This window comes from Erinaceus europaeus, chromosome 7 (assembly GCF_950295315.1).
Source record: "Erinaceus europaeus chromosome 7, mEriEur2.1, whole genome shotgun sequence".
In the NCBI taxonomy this organism is placed as follows: Eukaryota; Metazoa; Chordata; class Mammalia; order Eulipotyphla; family Erinaceidae; genus Erinaceus; species Erinaceus europaeus.
The window spans coordinates 80516997-80537365 of NC_080168.1; the positions used below are offsets into that span (position 1 = coordinate 80516997).

The 20369-nt window shown below is 37.9% G+C and overlaps 1 protein-coding gene across 7 annotated transcripts in view; it reads left to right on the forward strand.

Annotated features, from left to right (window-relative positions):
- The first annotated feature begins 3256 nt into the window (after positions 1-3256).
- The window catches only part of CYSLTR2 (cysteinyl leukotriene receptor 2), a 50016-nt gene continuing 32903 nt past the window's right edge, over positions 3257-20369 (forward strand). For 2 of the 7 annotated variants that reach the window (XM_060193453.1, XM_007521233.3), the window contains exon 1: positions 3627-3936. The gene's annotated coding sequence lies outside the window, so the exon portion shown is untranslated. The other 5 variants (XM_060193454.1, XM_060193451.1, XM_060193455.1 and 2 more) reach the window with 5 other exon arrangements.

Genomic DNA, 20369 nt, shown 5'->3' on the forward strand with positions numbered 1-20369 from the left:
ATATATCAGAATTTCCTTCCCTTTAAAAACTGTATATGGAGGCTAGGAGGTGGCGTACCTGGTGAAGTGTACACATTACAGTGTGTAAGATTCTTGTTCAAACCCCTAGTTCCCACCTCTAAGGGGGAAGCTGCAAGAATGGTGAAGCTATGCTACAGGTTTCTCTATTTCTCTCTCTCCTTTTCTCTATTTCCTCCTTCCCTCTCAATTTCTCTCTGTCTCTATCATTAATAAATAATTTATTTTTTAAAATACTATATATGTATAAAATTTTTTGTTTATCTATTCTACTAGAGAATACTTGGTTTGCTTCCATCTTTTGGTTATTATGAGTTAATATTAGTATGAAAACAGTTGTAAAAATATTTTTTCATGATACTGCTACTCTCTAGGGTATTTACTAAGACTTGGAATTTCTAGGTCATATAATAATTCTGTGTTTAGCTTTTAAGAAACTCTCATTTTTTTCCCCATAGTGGCTGTACCATTTTACTTGCTCATAAACAGTGCACAAGCATTCAGTTTCTCCACATCCTTGACAACACTTGTCCTTTTTTAAAATTTGTTTATGTTTCTGCAATAGCTATTCTAATGGGTAAAGTAGTATTTCATTGTGATTTGATTTGAATTGCCATTATAATTTGTAATGTTGGATGCTTGTGCTTATTGGCTATTTGAATATCTTCTTTGGAGAAATACCTACTCAAGGTCTATGCCCATTTTTAAATTGTGTTTCTTGTTGAGTTTTATGATTTTAATGTCTGTTCTGGATATTAATTCTCATCTGACATTTGATTTGTAAATATTTTACCCATGGTGTAGATTATCTTTATGTTAATGTCTTTGGTGAGGAAAGTTTTTCGGTTATGCTAAATCAAGTTTGTCTGTTTTTTTCCTTTTGAAATTTGTTTTTGTGTCCTATTGAAGAAGTCATTGCCAAACCTATGAAGATTTCTCTCTACATCTTCTTCTAAAAATGCCATAGTTTTAGCTTTTGTGTTTAGGTATAGATCCATTGTTAGTTAATTTTTTAATATGGCGAGAGCAGGTGAGAGCTCAGTTTCATTCTGTTGCATGTATATATCCAGTTTCCCCACTACTATATGTTGAAAATACTGTCATTTTCCATAAATTAAATATGCACCTTCTTTTGTGATGTGTGTAAGAGTTTGTGTCTGGGATCTCTGTTTTATTTACCTAGATTATGTAGTTGTCATTATAGCAAGACTTTTTTTTTATTACTGCAAAGTTTTTTTTAATTTTTAAAATTATTTATTTTGCCACCGAGGTTATCACTGGGGCTCGGTGCCAGCACTGTGAATGCTCTATTCTCAGTGGCCATTTACTCCTTTTATCTTTCTATTTCATTAGACAGGACAGAGAGATTTTGAGAGGAGAGGGAGAGAGAGAAGGGGTGGGGGGGAGACCTTGAGGTCTACTTCAGCATTTGTGAAGTTTCCCCCCTGCAGGTGGGGACTGGGAGCTTGAACCCATGTCCTGGAGCATTGTAATGTGTGTGCTCAACCAGGTGTACCATCACATGGCCCCTTACTGCAGAGTTATTGTTTTGGTAAGTTTTGAAATTAGGAAGTATCTGGGAAGAGGTGGTGGTGCACCTGGTTAAGTGCACACACTACAGTGCACAAGGACCCAGGTTCAAACCCCTGATCCCTACCTGCAGGGGGAAAGCATTGGGGAGTGGTGAAGCAGGGCAGCAGGTATCTCTCTATCTCTCTCTTTCTATCTCCCGCTCTCAATTTCTCTCTGTCTCTATTCAATGATAAATAAATTAACGTAAAAAAGAAATTTTCAGTTGTCTAACTTTTGTTCTTTTTAAAAAATATTTATTTTTCCCTTTTTTATTGTTGTAGTTATTGATGTCGTTGTTGTTGGATAGGACAGAGAGAAATGGAGAGAGAAGGGGAAGACAGAGAAGGGGAGAGAAAGGCACCTGGAGACCTACTTCACCGCCTGTGAAGCGACTCCCCTGCAGGTGGGGAGCGGGGGGCTTGAACTGAGATCCTTACACTGGTCCTTGCGCTTTGTGCACGTGTGCTTAACCCACTGCGCTACTGCCCAACTCCCTCTTTTTTTTAAAGATTGTTTGGCCACTGAAGTACTCTTTTAAATGCTATATGCATTTTAGGGTGGATTTTTCTTTTTTAAAAAATTTAATTTATTTGTAAAAAGGAAACTCTGACAAAACCATAGAAGAGAGGTACAACTCCACATAATTCCCACCACCAGAACTCCATATCCCATCCCCTCCCTTGATAGCTTTCCTATTCTTAAACCCTCTGGGTGAATGGACCCAAGGTCACTGTGGGATGCAGAAGGTGGAGGGTCTGGCTTCTGTAATTGCTTCCCCGCTGAACATGGTCGTTGACAGGTCGATCCATACTCCCAAGGATGGATTTTTCTATTCCTGCAAAAATAAGGATTTTTGATAGAGAGTGTTGAATCTGTGAATTGCTTTGAATAGCACTGGCATACTAAGTCTTCTACTTCATGAACTCTTTCATTTATTTATATCCTTTATTTGTGCTAATAATTAAATTTAATCTTTACTTTATCTCATGTTTTGTTTTCGTTGTATAAGTATTTAACCTCCTTAGTTGATTCCTATGTACTTTATTATTTTGATACTCTTGAGCATGGAACTGTTTTATTATTTTTGTTTATGGATTGTTTTTATATATATCGAAATGCAACTGATTTTTGAGTGCTGATATTGCATCTTTGCTGAATTTCTTAGTTCTAATAGATTTTTTCATGGAATGTTTTAGGTTTTCTATATAAGATCATAGATGAAAACAGATATTACCTTACTTCTTTATTTCCAGAATAGGTACCTTTGTTTCTTACTTAATATGATTACAGCTTTCTATCCAGAAGAATGGAAATTTTAATGAATGGGGTGGGAAAGGCAGGAAATGGATTAGGACGTATTTTGCAAATAAAACAAATATAATTGATCTAGTTGGATGTTTGCTGTGGGAGAAAGGGAAAAATTAAGGACAATGTGTAGGCTTATGAATAGATTAGTTGAATTATTGTGGTGCTTCTTGATTGATGGGAAAGATGGGGCAGGATAAGCTTGAGAGATTTTTTTAAAAAACAGCATGTGGAAAAGATAGATAAAAGCAAAAGGGATGAAGAGGTCAGAGATAAGCTTTTGGGGCAAGCCTACATGGAGGAAAGGGAGTAACTAAGTGTCATCAGAAATGGAAGTCAAAGAAATCCAAGACACAGAAAAAGAAACAGTCAGAAAAACTAGAGATTATCACTGATTGACTGTGCAACAGACTGAGGAAAAGAAAGTGAGAGTTGAGAAAGCACCTTTTACATGAGCAGCGAGGATTGATGACCTTCAGTGGGGTATTTTGAGCACATGGTGTAAGGCTTCCACCCATCTGCAAGTAAGTTGAAAAAGCTTGTGGGTAGTGGAAAGTACTCTAGACAGCCCTAAAGTGCTGAAAGGTGATGTTGATATTACTGTTGTCATAGAAACGAAAAACCATTTTGGAGCACTAAAAGTCATTTAAAACCTCTGACTCTTCACCATTAGTTTTCTTTGGTCTATTTTGAAAGATGCTGGTGAAAAGTTATTAGAAGGGTAAGGCTAATCCCAGATTCCTTTTTTTTTCTTTTTTATTTCTTCTTTTTAATAATTTCTATGATGTAGTCCTTAAGTGGAAATCGCCCCTTTCTTGTTAAGAGGAAGCTGGCATCTGCACCCACATCAAATTCTATAAAGTGCAACTGACTGACTGACCAAAGTTCCTTACTTACTCTCTTACTATTGGCTGACACTGTTCATAAAATATAATGTGCTGTTTCACTTTTCTTTTAAATGGCAAGCTGAGTTGTTTGGAGGAGCAAGGCGTGGAGGCAGAGGAGACTGAAACAAAATAGTTGAGAGAATGAAAGCTGCAGGTAAGCAGTGTAAACTTTGCTTTGTTAATTCATGGCTTAAAATTATGCCTTCTTTACTTTTTCCAAGAGGAATTGTTTTTAAAAAGTAAATTAATTTTGTCCAGTTACAATTTTTTTAAGGCATGGTAGTTTTTAAATATTGGAAAAGCACAAGCAGTAGGAGACAGCAAAAGCAACTGCTGAGATATCTTCTAATAACATTTTGAGGGATATTTCTTTCAATCTTTTTGTATGTCTGTATATAATTTTAGTTTGATTTTCTTAGTTTTGTGCATATATTGTGGCTAAGTTTATATTCAATTTTTACATTGGGACATACATTTTTTCCATGTTGCTATACATGCTTCATCATTGTGATTAAATTTGCTGTGTTGATGAGATCTACTATAGTTTACTCAGGCATTTCACTATTTTTGATAATATAGCATTTTCACTATTTTCATAATCCTGATTATTTGATTATATATAATACATATTTTTTTCATTCAGGGTCTTGACTTTTTTTTAGGGGAAGAGGTCAAAAGCTAGGATGTAGGTTTCAGTGTTTTTTTAATTTTTATTAGTGATTTAATAATGATTAATAAGATTGTAAGACAACAGGGGTACAATTTCATACAGTTCTCATCAGCAGAGTTCTGTATCCCATCCAGAGTACTTGAAAATATCTGTTTATTTATCTTGTTGGGAGTTTGGTCAGTGCTTTTCAACTCTAAAGACACATTCAGTCAGAAATTGCCTGATTATTTTTTGACAAAAAAATTCAGTTTATTTGCATTTCAATAATGTATATATTTTTAATTGGAAGTAATTTTCAAAATCATTTTGAAGGTAATAATAATTTCAATCACGAGAAAACATAGTAAGCCAGTGCCTATCATTAACCTCTTCAATTTATAAATTAAGTACTGAAATTAAATCTTTTAGTTAAAAGTCACTAAGGCTTTAAAGGTTAAAGAAAACACAGTATTTAATTTATTTCTTAAATTAAATTCTATTCAAACACTAATATCTCACCTTAACTGGTATTTTGCATATTTTAATACATACTAAATAAGTTATTGGTCAATCAGATATACTAATATCTCATGTTAGTGGTAAAATAATTAATAGATGGGTACAAGTTTACAGAAGATATAAAATGAGAAAATAAAATGATTTTATATCTCAAGTAAATACTTTTTTCTCTCTTTCTTTTTTAAATTTTTTAAAATTTATTTATTTAAGAAAGAAGACATTAACAAAACCGTAGGATAGGAGGGGTACAACATTTTATTTATATTTATTTATTTATTTATAATTTATTACCAGAGCACTGCTCAGCTCTAGCTTATAATGGCATGGAAGATTGAATTTGAAACTTCAGAGTCTCAGGCATAAAAGTCCTTTGCATAGCTATTATTCTATCTCCTTCACCCAAGAATTTTAAATCTTTTTTTTTTTTATTTTGACCACATTTTATTTTATTTTATTTTATTTATAAAGAAGAAACACTGACAAAACCATAGGATAAGAGGGGTACAATTCCACACAATTCCCACCACCAGAACTCCATATCCCATACCCTCCCTTGATAGCTTTCCTATTCTTCAACTCTCTGGGAGCATGGACCCAGGGTCATTGTGGGATGCAGAAGGTGGAAGGTCTGGCTTCTGTAATTGCTTCTCTGCTGAACATAGATGTTGACAGGTATATCCATACTCCCAGCCTGTCTCTCTCTTTACATAGTAGGGCGAGGCTCTGGGGAATCGGAGCTCCAGGATACATTGGTGGGGTTGTCTGTCCAGGCAAGTCCGGTTGGCATCATGCTAGCATCTGGAACCTGGTGGCTGATAAGACAGTTAACATAAAAGGCCAAACAAGTTGTTGACTAATCATGAACTTAAAGGATCTGGCCTAGAGGGACCCGTTTTCGAGCCATGCGGGAAAATTTTAGATCTTTTCAAGGTGGAACCAGGCTTATCTCAAAGTGATTGGGTCCAGGACACATGACCTTTTCCTGGAAAAATGAATAGTAGTTATTGGGAAGTATAAAAATGTTTTGTGATGGCTACATATTCAAGCCCGCTTTTATCTACTTAAAAGATAACACTGATACTTACTAATTGGCATAGGAAAGTGACTATGATGCAGTGATAATCAAAAAGCAGATTGTAAAGCGACAGTACCATAACACTCATTGAGAAAGTAAAAAGGGACATATGCACAAAAATTTAGATATGTCTACTTGATGGTAAAATTTGTTTAAATGTATTTTTCACATAGTCTTTTTTTTTCTTACCATAAACATGCCCTACATAAGTTATGTTGTTCATGTCTTTCTGACTGTCTTTTCTCCTGATAAAATGGTTCTAGCTTCTTTCAATCATCAAAAAAAAAAAAAGCTTCCTACTTAATTCTGTATGTGTTGTATATTATTGTCACAGATATTATTTTTAGGTAGCAATTACTGAAAGTTATCGGAGTTAAACATTTCAGCATCAGTGCCTTCTCCAGTCCTCCCTCTGCAGATGATGGTTTAGAAGGTCAGAAGTTATAAATGTAACAAAGAAGCAGACCTGATACTTGAACCCTGGTCCTTTCTAACTCAGTAGCACATTTTCATTCATTACATCATTTTGACTCCCTGTCAATCAGAGTCACAAAGGATTCCCTCCTCATCTAAGCAACACCTGCTTGGGAGGAAGAACATATTTGTCATGTATTTATTGAGAAATCACCTTGGGTGTATTTAATATCTTGCATGTATTCCAGGATCTGAGTCTCCTGATTTTATCATTTTCCATAGGTACAAGACATGTGTGCTTGCTATCCAAGATTAAGCCTGAAAGATATATCTAACCAACAATTTATGATTACCCATTGAGCTCATGCAGTAGCCAAGCTGAATAATGCAGGGAAATGCAAGCATTTTGCCTAAGTTGCTCAGCTTTGCAATGTTTCATTCATCAGATCCAAGTCAGAACGCTCAACCTCACACTGTATCTGAATTTTTCTGGGGATCCTGACCACTGTGTTCTTTGTAGTGAAGTTAGTTGTATTCAGATCTAATCCCCCCCCCCTTTTTTGGGGGGTGGGAGGAAGTGGGGAGAGAGTGTCTCATCTCTTCTACAGGATGAAGAAAGCCTGAGTCCTTGCATAAAAAAGTTTAAGGGCCCCATTAGGAATACATGGGAAGATATATGTGAATTAATCAATGACTGTAGGCTATACATATTTCTATTGTCTCTATTAGCTTTTATATATTAATTATCCCATGGATTAAATATCAATATTTAAATGAAATTTCCCCTGATTGTGTTGTCTTGGCTGAATTATGGTTTGACTTCCTTTGACAGATAAGGTATGGGAGTATGAACAGTGATTTGGAGTCAGAGAGCCCCCAAATTAGAAGAGATTTTAGGGAGACCCAGGGACAGATATGGAAGCTGTTTGTATCTTTAGTGTTTTAAGGAGAGCTTTCAAAGAAGAGGGGGTTAGATCTGAGGATGAACAAGAGAAGAAGAGACGGATAGAGGACAGGTCAAGAGAGGGACAGGGAGGGGCTGGTTAACAGAAGGGTTGGGGTGCAAGGGGAGAGTGTTTGGTCTGAAAGTCTCTAAAAGGAAGAATTTAAAGGAGTTCAGTTCACCACTATTACCTCTGATGAACCTTATAAACCAGAACTTTTTTGTTATGAATAAGACTATGACCCATGTAAGTATTTCCTGTGTGGCTGATGAGGTAGCACATTCCCTCTAGTACAGAAAACACAACTGATTACAGGGTACCTGGAGGTAACTCAGATTCTTCTGTTTCTTAAAGATTTATTTTCTTTTGAGTTTTTAAAAATATTTATTTATTTACTTATTTATTCCCTTTTGTTGCCCTTTTTTATGTTGTAGTTATTGTTGTCGTCATTGTAGGGTAGGACAGAGAGAAATCGAGAGAGGAGGGGAAGACAGAGAGGGGGAGAGAAAGACAGATACCTGCAGACCTGCTTCACTGCTTATGAAGTGACTCCCCTGCAGGTGGGGAGCCGGGGGCTTGAACCAGTATCCTTATGCCCATCCTTGCGCTTTGCACCACCTGCGCTTAACCTGCTGCATTACTGTCCAACTCCCTATTTTATTTATTTTTCACATGTGAGACTGAGAAAGTTTCATATGAGAGTGAAAGAGAGAGAGAAAGAGAGAGAGATGCCAGAGCACTATTTCTGTAGCATCAAGAACCAAACTGAGACCCTCAGGCATGCTAGTCCTATTTCTGCCAGTTGAGTTATTTCCTGACTATTATGCCTTCTCATAGTTTTTAAAGTATGCTGGTTTCTTTTTATTTTGGGTAGTAACTTTATAATAACTTTTCTCTTTTATAAAGTCTTTGAGAGATTTGAAGGTGATTCCTCTTGCTAGTTGTAGCAGACATGACTCCCTTCCAAGAACTTGCTAGCTCAGAGTCTGAGAGACAGTTTGCAATTCTCAGAATTATAGTGTCACTTTCTATGACTTTGAGAACAGAGGTCCACCTAGTTCTGTTTTGTGACTTTAACCTTGTTTCCATACCATTGACCCCTATATTTGTGTCTTCACATCTTAGATGTGAATATCAGAAACAGAAAACTTATAAGGAAAAGGTATTAACATTTTGTTGCAAAAGACCTTTGGGATTTTTTTTCTCCCAGAAGATGTTTATATCAAGACATAAAACAAGAGAACTGGATAATTGCTTCATTACTTATTCTTTGATCTTTTATTTGAGCTCATTTGTGTACTACAGGCTACACTAGCCTGAAAAAACAGAAGTGGCAAATGAGATGGCATACTTATCTTTGCTCAGAAAATAGTCTGGTGAGTGTAGATAGACAAAGTCAAGGAATCTTGGAATTGCCCCATGGAGTAAGGGCAATTTCAAGATTCCTATGGAACTACAGAAGCATGTGTCAGCCAACCTAGGCATTCTCAGGATCTGTATTTTTGTTTGTTTGTTTGTTTGTTTGTTTCTGGAAGAAGTGACATCCAGAAAGTAAGCTGAGCATCCTGGGAGGTGGCACAATGGATAAAATGATGGACTCTCAAGCATGAGGCCCTGAGTTCAGTCCTTGACATTGCATGTACTAGAGTGATTCTCTGGCCTCTCTCTCTTCTCCTCTCTTACTAATAAATAAGTAGATCTTAAAAACAACAACAACCACCAGAGGATAAGGAGCAATTAGATGATAAGCAGGAGTATAGAGTGAATAGAGAAGAGAGGCTCTGGCTTGCTTGGGGCCTTGAAGTAAGTTTCATGAGGCTGGAATGGATTTTACTGAGGGGACTAGTGAACAGACAAGATGCTTGATGACAAGCTCTGTATTGAGAAAAAAACTGAAACTGAACTTTATTCTGAGTTGAAGATGGACATTAAGTTGAGAAGGTAACATGGAAAGATTGCTCTGACCACTGTGTGGAGAGTGAATTGAGAACAGCAAGAGCAAGACAGGGAGCCTTTCAGATGGACAGTATCTATCATCTTGCATTCTGCTGAGAGAGTATGGTTCCAGGACAGCCCTAGCTGGTAACTGTGACAGATGAAGGAACTGGTAGAGACCTTTGGTCTGCCCTGGAGGAGACACTGGGCATTTGGCTAACTGGGCTGGAGGATGCTCTGGATTTGTTTTTCTCCTTGTACTTTTTATGTTGTAGCTGCCCACTGCCCCTCACTTCTGACAGCTGCACAAAGCACTTTTCTGGCAATTGCCTTGGTTTTCAAATTTTCTGGATGTATTAAACATTGTCTCCTTATCTCATTGTTCCTTATGATTCCATACACCTGGTATAGTAAAAAGCTCCTAGACCTTTCTTCCCTTAGCAACAGACAGGGCTACAATAAGAATGATGTGCCTGACTCAGACCAGCTGTGTTGGAGGTTTTCACTGTGCAGCCTCCCCTGAGCATAAGTTTGTCCTTCAGGCTGATGTTTGCTGATGCTCACTTAGAGAGCAAAGGATGTAGAATATGAGTCCTGTGGAATTTATTCCCAAAGGTTCTCTGTGATACTGTAAACTCTGTACATAAATCCAGGAAACATATAATGTTTAACAAACTACCAAGATAATTCATTTGCTCTAAGAAGTGAACTTAATGATGGAGTATAAAGTGCCTAGCTAAGAGGGAAAAAGAAGCAGAATATTAGAAAATGACAAAAAATTGTGATATTTTTATAAAATTAAATCTGTAATCAGCATCATTGTTGTATATGTTCATTATATTACACTGTTATATTACAAATGGGTAAAAAAGTGATGAGAACCAGAGAGAAGATAGCAGTTAAGCAAAATAATGCTGTAATGAGGCAGGTGGTGACACATGGTACCATGCACAGAGACCCAGGCATAAGGCCCACTGCCTACCTGCAGCAGGGAAACTTTACTAGTGGTGGAACAGTACTGCAGATGTCTCTCTTATCTCGCTCTCAAAAGAAGAATAATAAAAAGACCACTGGCTGTAGTGGAGTCATGCAGGTACAAGCCTCAGCGATAACCTGGTGCAAATAAATAAATAAAATCATGTCTTGAAGAACCTTAATCTTTTATCACACTTTAAGTTTTTACTGTATTGAGACTGTCTACTATGGTGGCTGAGTGTTGTAGTTAGGATTAATGTGGATAGTGGAGTGTAAAAAAAGGTGATATGGCAGTGGTAGAGATGGGAAGAAGGATGTCTGAGATAACATCATAGCTCAAAGGTTCAGATGCCAACTTCCAATGAGGGTTCATCCCTTGCATCACTCCTGGGGATAAGTTGTTCATAGGGAACATTTGTCTCCTCAGAATAGCATAAGAAAAAAAAATATTTTAAAGAGTAATTACTCCCAAGTGTTTCCATAATCCATCTATATATTTACACACACACAAGGCAATTATCAAGAAAAGACTTTGCTAAGAATAGATTTTTAAAAAAATCCTCAGTGGAATAGCTCACCTACACAGTATACTGTTTTACTATGTTCCTGGCCCAGGGTGGAGACTGGCCTCCACTGCATTGGAGAAAGTATGGTTCTATGATCCCTTTAACCTTTTGTGTGTCTCTGTCTCTCTGTCTCTATCTAAAAAATAATTAAAAATCTAGTAGACCTAAAATGTATCCCTCTTATCCTATAGTCTTGTCAATATTTCCATTTTATAAATAAAAAATAATTTAAAAGTTCTCATCAAAAGAAAAATTAACTATGAGTATGACATGTTAACTAGAGTTGTTGTGGTGATTTTGCAATATGTACAAATACTGATTTAATATGTTATATACCTGAAACTAATATAATGTTTCTTCCAATTATACTGTAATTTAAAAAAGGAAAATGTGAAAATTGACTTACCAAGCAAGTAGGGGGAAACTAGTCATTAAAGAATAGAAAAAGCAACTATTGCTAAGCCCCCAGTCTAATACCAATATTTAAAAGAGCTGATGTTTTATTTTGGCTATGGCAAGACATTATGTGTGTGTGTGTGTGAGAGTGTACATTCCCCCCCATCACCAAGGTTATTGCTGGAGCTCAGTGTCAGCACTATAAATCCATCATTCCTGGTGGCCAGTCCCCCCACCTTTTTTTCTATTTTATTTGTTAGGACAGAGAGAAATTGAGGTCATGGGGAGATAGAAAGGGAGAGAGAAAGAGATATGCCTACAGCATTGCTTCACTAACTCATGAAGTGTCTCCTTTGCAGCTAGGACATGGAGGCTCAAACCCAGTGCATGGTAATGTGTGTGCTTAACCAGGTGCACCCCCCACCTATTATATTTCATACATGCAGATTTGTTTTTGTCCTAATGGCAGCTCTAGTAATGTGGTTCTTCTTGAACCATGTCTTCCATTAGTTCATATGCCTTTGTGGCGGTTGATGTAATTTGATCACACATCCCGCAGTCTAAGTGAAGTTCTATTAGGGGAAGAAGGCTACAGCTGGTGTCTTTTCCATGTTCATCCCATCCCCAAAACTAGGCCATACCACCAATGTTCCTAGAAGGCCCAACACGCTGAGACAGAGTTTAGACAAGAAAGCTTCTGAAGGTTCCTATGAATTCTCAGGAGTTTGGGAAACTGCTAAAAAAAGAGGCATATATAAACAATGAAAGTTGTGTATACAGTGATATATATATATATATATAATCGGACCAGCATCTGGGAGAAATTACTGTAAACTGACAGACCACTTGCTGTGACTTCAAAGAAATGCTCTGATTAGAAAAGTGAATGTCAATGGAGCCTCATGGTGGCACACTCTGTTATGATTACCATGTGCAAGGAGTTGGGTTCAAGTCCCTGGTTCCCAAATGCAGGAGGAAGCTTCCCAAGAGGTGCAGAGGTGTTACTACTCTGTCTGCATATCATCTATCTATCTATCTATCTATCTATCTATCTATCTATCTATCTATCTATCTACCTTTCCATCTCAGTTTCTCTGTCTGTATTCAATAAACAAATAAGTTAAAAAATGTAAAAAGAAAGAAAACAATGTCATAAAATCACCTGGTATTCCAAGAACCAAAATTAGAAAATGAAGATAAAGACATTCAGAAGTGTTAGGGATTTAGGAACTGACAGCTGATTTGGAAGAACTGAGCAGTCTTCCTCTACCACTTTGTTAGTTTCTTCTAGTGTGTGTGTGTGCGCGTGCGTGCGTGCGTGCGTGCGTGCGTGTGTGTGTGTGTGTGTGTGTGTGTGTAATTGAGTCAAGACACAGGTCAGAGAGATGGGCCAATCTCTTCTGTCCTACAGGTTTGATCCTGGTGGGTTTCTGATGAATCTGAGCAGAAATGTTGAGGGAAAGTTTGTGGTTAGATGATTAAAAGAAGCAGTTAACAGAGAGAAACTGCTCAGAGAGGATGGTCCTTCTCCCACCCCTGTTGTGACAATTGCTTATTATAAAGCTTTCCCACCTAAGCTAGAAGGACTCACTCTGGTCTTCCCTTTGACAGAAATCAGACTGATTCCAAAGTTGCTCCTCAGGGGTTTCTGGCAACTCCAGGATCCCTTACATTTTCTTTCTGTGACTCTCCAGGATGAGCCCGGCACAAGTTTGGCTGGGATCTGATAGGCCAGGCAGGACCCTGTGAGTTTTGCATCTTTCAAATGTGTAGTACTGAACAGAAGATAAAACTGAAGCAGTAAAACACAGGCTCTAAAGGGGGAAGCTCCTGTCATTTCCTCAGGGTGAAGTATCAGGCACCAGAAGTCTGAGTTGTTACAGAGAATATCTGCAGAAGGTAAATCAGAGTACCCCTTTCACTACTGGGCCAGTGTGCTGACTTTATAGCTATGAGGAGAGGGGGAAATAAATGGATGTTGGAAGGCAAAGAAGCATTAGCTTGGCAGGGCATAAAATGACTTTCACTTTGCAGTATTTTGAGACACTTTGTGGGAAAGAGCGGAAGGAACAGCAGGATGTTTCAAGGTGCTGACTCCGTAGAAACGGGGGCCCCATGTGGCTCTCTCTCCATGCCCTGCATCTAGAAGTCTGGAAGCAAATTCGGTTCCTCATTTAGAAGATGTTGCAATTTCAGTTCTTTTCATCTGTATTTCTGTTTTGATCCCCAAGTCTATAATTCAGTCTACCTCTTTGCAAAAATTCTCAAAGGGAAGAACTGTTCTCAAAAAGTCTAGGATGTTATGTGATACTTGGGGGGCAATCTTGCCCCTAGGGGTTGAGTTAGCACTTTTGGATTTCAATAATGTGAATGTAGGTAGGTGACATTTGGGGTTCTGACATAGAATTTTTACATTTAGAGAATCCTGTCCTGGATGCACAACTTTGGGTAATATGTGAGTCTTTGCAATAACAACAACTAAGACTTTAGTGTTTTCTCTGGTTCAGATCCTGGCTTAAGGACCATTTGTATACCATCTCACTTAGTTTCCATGATAACCTGCAAAGTTGAGGCTGTTATTAGCATATCAGATTAAATTCATCTACCCAGCCTGGCAAAGTAGCTCATTTGGATAGTGTACTTGTTTTACTATATGTTTCTCTCAGGTTTGAGTTAGTCCCCACTAATAATGGAGGAGACTTCAGTACTATGATATCTCACCTCCCTTATCCCCCATCTCTTTCTAAGTGAAGATGGCCTGGAGTGGTGAATTCCTGGTAAGAACAACAAAATAAGTTCCCTTGCTTAAGGCTCTCCACTGATTAGTGAAAGAACCAGGAATGAGTCCAGAATCTGTGTTCTTCCTTCTTGTTCTACTATTACTTCCTTGTAGCAGAGAGTAGCCACTGTCATATCTTGCACTATTTCATATCATGAAATCACTTCTTAGCTCTTGCTTTTTAAAATTTTCACCAATGCTTTTAGATCGTCTTGAATCATTTTTCTAAGCCCCCCAACTTGAGGTTTAATTAATAGTTGATATTATCCAGTAGTCACCCCTTTGAGACACTTCACATTCATTATGCCGTTTACCAGTGAGGAAACTGAGACTTAGAGAAGTCACTTGCCTGAAATTTATGAACTCATAAGTGGCAGTTTTGCATCTATTACCATATATTAATTTCCTTCTTTGAATATTTCTATAAACTATAAAAAGAATGGCCTGTTTGCCATCCCATAGTATACGGTTGCTTGTGCTGAAATCCAAGTTATGTTCTAAAGTTCTTAGATAAAATGAAAAACATCTATATTGGGAGAATTGTGAATTGCAGTGTGGGCTGTTAAAGCATGAACATCTATAGTGAAGAGTTTTATAACCACAGTGACATGGCAGTTAGTCTTAGACATAAGTGAGGAGATAGGAGATAAGGATAAGATATATCTGTCAAAATACAGGAAGAACTAATCTTAGACTAATTTCAAGTGCCCTATAAATGAAAGAAAGAGGGGTGGGAGGAGAGACTGAGAGACTGGCTCTTGGGAAGTATCTGTTGGATAAGGCTACATAAAGAAGGCAAATGTAGATACTGAAGAGGAAGCTCCCTGCAGATTGGGTAACAGTCGAGTTGTAAAAGAGAGGATAGGTAGAGCAAAGACAAGAGTATGAAAGGGACAAAAATATGCAGAAAGAAGTACAAATCCAAATATGGGTTGCCTGGCACCTAGGAGCCGTAAAATAATGACAATAAAGCCAGCTTCATGGTTTTCAAAGGGCCTTTGCATCCCACTATTGCATTTGTTCTTCTCAAAGCACTCTCAGGAGGTTAAAGATATCATTATCCTAATGTTACAGCTAATTATTATTCTAAAGAAGGCAACTAATGTGTCAGTGCAAGGTCACACACATTTACAAAGTTGGGTGGTGGTGCACCCAGTTGAGAGCACATGCTTCCATGTTCGAGCCCTCAGTCCCCACCTGCAGTGGGAACTTCTTGAGTGGTGAAGCAAGTACTGCAGGTCTTGCTTTCTCTTTCTCTTTCTCCCTCCCCCTTCCTTCTCAATGTCTGTCTCTATCCAAAATAAAATACATGCGCACGTGCGTGCGCGCGTGCGCGCGCACACACACACACACACACACACACACACACAGGAATACAATAGAAGAAACAAGCAAACAAAAAATGTTAGAGGAGGACTGCTCAGTTCTTCCAAACCTGCTATCAGTTCTTACCCCACTCCCAGTCCCATCTTACCCCCAGATTTGGTACTGTGGTGTCTTTCCTTCTCTTTTACAATCTTTCTCACTCTCCTTTCCAACTGTAATATCACTTTAAGTCAGTTCTTCTTGACCCAAACATAAACACCCACTGGAGCCCCACCAAGGTCTTCAGTTCACCTACTTCTGTAATTCACCTAAGAATTTACTCACCATGGAGACTTTGCCACCTTCTGCTTTGGACTCCCAGAGAAGCTTTTCACAAAAGGAAATATCGTATTTTTTAATCTTACACTTCGCAAAGAATTGTCTTCTCATTTACCTCATATCTTCTCTTTGAATATCTGTTGATAAAAGTTAAGTTGGCACTATTGTAGCTATCTTACAAACAGTGAGAAAATCCGGAATTGTGAGATATAATCTCACACTTCTAGCTGCCTGGGGATAAATGTGATTTTAGAGTTCCTGCTTCTGCCTCAAAATCTGTAGTCTTTTTCACCCCAAAGATTCATTTATTTATTGTGTGTGTGTGTGTGTGTGTGTGTGTGTGTGTGAGAGAGAGAGAGAGAGAGAGAGAGAGAGAGAGAGAGAGAATACACTAGAGCATCACTGTGGTACACATAATGCTAAGGATCAAACTCAGGACCTCATGTTTCAAAGTCCAAAGCATTTCCTCTGTGCCACCTCTCAGGCTACAAACTCTGAAACTTTACCCTCCTCCTCAAATCAGCCATACTCAATGTTGTGTACTGAATGTATGTACTTCCCAAACAAAAACAAAACAAAACAAAACAAACAAACAAACAAACCTATGTTAAAGCCTCAACTTTTAATATGACTGTGTTTAGAGGGTGGACCTTTGTGAAGGTAATTAAGGTTGAATGAAGTTAGAAGGTCCCTGTTTCCATGGAATTAATGTCCTCATGAGAGACTTTACAGGCTGTTCTCACTCCTAGAGCTCTCAGTCTCTCTATCACTGTCATTTTATTTATATCATGTGAAGACACAGCAAGAAGCTAGCCACTTACAAATCAAAAGAGGAGTCCTCAGAACATCATCTACATTGCTGGAAGCTTACTTAATCTTTGGAGATCTTCCAGTGTCTAGAGCTGAGAAGTAAATTTATGTTATTTAAGCCACCCAGTCTGTGGTATTTTGTTATGATAGACCAAGCTGACTAATACAACGGGTGACCAGTATTAAGATATTGTCTTGAGTTTTTCTCTTGCTTTTATACTTCACATCCAATCAGTTGGCAAAGTTATTGTCATTGCTTCTATACAATGTGTCTCAAATTCTACTCTTACTTTCTATGTACAAAATCAGCATTTAGATCTTGGACTTTGTAAACTGATGACTAGAAACAGTAAATGTCTCCTGACCTGAACACTACTATTAGATTAGACCAACTAAGATGTATTTGTTTGTTTGTTTGTTTGTTTGTTTGTTTTTACCAGAGCACTGCTCAACTCTGGCTTAGGATAATGCTAGGGATTGAACCTGGGACCTTAAAACCTCAGACATGAGAGTCATTTGCATAACCATTGTGTTATCTCCCTAACACTAAGATGTCATTTCACCTCACCATCCATACAGCTATAATATTTATCACATAGCATGTAAATTTTCAAAACCAGAAATATAAAATGTTTTACCACTTGTCCCAGTTAGAACTATAATCTTTATATGTGAAATTCAACACCAAGAAAAATAGAAAATCATTATGTTTCAAGAGTCACCAAAAACAGAGAAGGACAGAAGGTTTCAAAGACAGGAGGATCAAATTTTAGAGTGACTGAAAAAGAAATTTGATGTTTTGTTTTTTTTTTCTTTTCACTGTTCATCTCCGGTTTATGGTGGTACAGGGAATTGAATCTGGAACTTCAGAGCTTCAGGCAAGACAGTCTTTTGCATAACCATTATGTTAGCTTCCCTGCCCTGAGAAAGAAATTTGAGAAATGAGCAGTAGAACATATGAGATATTTATATAAGATTAAGAAGGTTTTGTGAGGAACTGGTAGTGAATGGGTGGGGGGTGGGGTGGGCAGACAGTTATATTACTTTAAATTAGGAATAGGAGGATTAGAGAAATGATAATAGTGAACCGCCTGACTCAGGAGGTTAAAGTATAAAGGGACACGAAAAACTAGAAATGACAGGAAGGAAATTAGCATTTGGTTGACCATCTTCTGTGGATAATAAACTTAAATCTTTTATATACAACTCAAAACAATCCTAAACTGTTTGACTTTGTTTGGCTTTTATCTCTGGGTTTCTATAGGACTTTGAACCTGTAGGATTCCACTAGTTCTGGTGTTCCCCCCCAGATAGAGGTTGAAAATTATTCTCCCCAGAGGTTGAAAAAGAGAAAGGAGAGATCCCTAGCATAGCACTACTCCTATGCTCATGAAACTTCCCCCTTGCATTGTGCAACCACTGTTGACAGAGGATTCAAACCAGCATTCTCACATATGGTAAAGTGTGCACTCTACCCAGTGAGCTATCTCCTGACCCCTTTCATTAGTTTCTTTTATGGGGGAGGAAAGCTCAGAGAGGCTGCATTAGGCAGCTTGGGTTATCATAACAAAATGTCACAGACTGGGTGGCTTAAATAACAAAAATTTACTTCTCATAGCTCTAGGGACTGGGAGATCTCTAAGACTAAGCTACCATCAATATAAATGATGTTCTGAGGAATCTTCCTTGACGTGTATGTGGCTGCCATCTTGCTTCTAAAAAGGGAATTTGTATATTTTCTTTCTCAGCTTTGCATGGATTAAATTCTAATAATCAGAGCTCCAGTTTCTTTAGTTGTTCTTCTCTTCGACTGAGGTTGCTTATCAGCCACACTGACCACACTCACTCTTCATCAGTTCCTGATGAGGCCCAGAAACAAATACTCTCTCAGGCCAAACATTGAATCAATTGTGGGACTCATTGTTACTGTGAGATTTACCTTGTGTCTTGATTCTACAGTTGATTTTTTTTTCTTTTTTTCTCTTTTTAAGATTATTATTTATTTTTATATATTTCATTTCTGTACTTCGTATATAATATATTTTTACATTTATTTATATATTCTTATTTACCTTACTGGATAGAGACAAACAAATTGACAGGGAAATGTAAGAGACAGAGAGAGACCTATAGCACTGCTTTATTACTTATGAAACTTTACTCCTGCTAATGGGTGGGCAGATCTGTGCACATTGTAGTATGTTTGCTCTACCAGATGAACCACTTCCCAGTCCCCTTGACCTTCTTTCTTGTTCCTGAGATTCAGTCTCCACTACAGTAGAGAAAATGGGCCATTGTCATGGAATCCCTTATTTGAGTCTCAAGGAGGAAGGGTTATTTGCTTAGAATTGGTGTCAATCCTGATCTACTGGACTTCAAATATAGTGTATGTATACTCTATTCCTTTCTTTTTGTTTTGTTTTGGGGGGGATTGATGCTTTACAGTAAATACAGTTGTAAGTACATGTGTGAAATTGCTCAGTTTTCTGCAAAACACTCTCATCCCCAGCCTAAGTCCTCTTCCACCATCTTGTTCCAGGACCTGAACCCCCTCCTGCCAGAATCCTATACTTTGGTGCAATACACTAAACCCAGTCCAAGTTCTGCTTTGTGTTTCTACTTTCTGTTCTTATTTCTCAACTTATGTCTGTGAGTGGGATCATTTCATATTCATTCTTCTTTTTCTGGCTTATCTCACTTTACATGATTCCTTCAAGCTCCATCCAAGATAATGTGAAGAAGGTGAACTCATTATTTTCAATACCCAAGTAAGTTGTGGTATATATACACAACAGAATACATTCTATTCTTGATAGTTCAGGAATATGATGTTTGAAGAGAGAAGAAATGAACAGAGGAAAGATGATATTGCAGCCACTTAAGGAAAATGGCTTATAAGTGGGAATTCAGTGGACTGGGGAGATAACAGTGGTTATGGGAAAAAATCTTTCATGCCTGAGGCACGGAAGGTCCCAGGCTCAGTCCCTAGCACTACCATAAACCAGAGCTGAGCACTACTGTGGTAAGTAATAATAATAATAATAATAATGAAAAGTCTCTGATGTTGAGCAAGAGGTCTTTGCCTTCCTTACCAGACAGTCACTGTCATATAGCGAAAACGGACAGACTTTATTGAAGTCTGAAATATAATGTAGCCAGGAGAACTGTGCAGACCTACTTTATCATTTCTTTGTTTTATAGGATATTTATGCAGGTTGAAGGAGGGGTTGAAAACTTAAAAACAGGAGCTGGGTTTTGGGAACAATAAGATGGGAACTTGAGATCATCAAGCCATCTGACCTTCTGGCTAAAGATGAGTTTTCCCTAAATTCTGCATTAACAGTTTTTGTAAACAGTGTAAGGAGTTACCTTTTTCCTGATTTAGTTTATCACCATCAAGCAATATTATCATCTGAGAGACATGTTAGATAGCCTTGTCTCTTTGGGCCCAAAGTTTCATCTCCAGAGAAAAGACATCTTCCCTTCTAGTTTGAAGTCTTCCTCCAATAATAAACCCTTCACAGTCACAGAATTTGAGATGTTCTCTACATCACTGTGCTCTTTCTCTGATCTTTTATTGGCTTTCTGCCCATGGGCTTCCACCCTACATCTCTCTGATGGTAGATAACCAGAGCCTGCTAAATCCCCTGCAACTTTTTAATCCTCATTTCCTTCTGCTTAAAGCAGTATTTCTATTCACTTCCTTGACAATGTTTTCTTGATTCCTCTCATTCTTTGGCAGTCTTTCCCAGTCATCTTTACAGGATTTGTTGATGTTGTCCAAGGTTTGAACATTGCCTGTGAATGACAGTGCAAGCATCTCACCCAGTGAACTATCTCTTTGGTTCACTGCATCCTTATTAGTCTCTGTGCTGCATTTT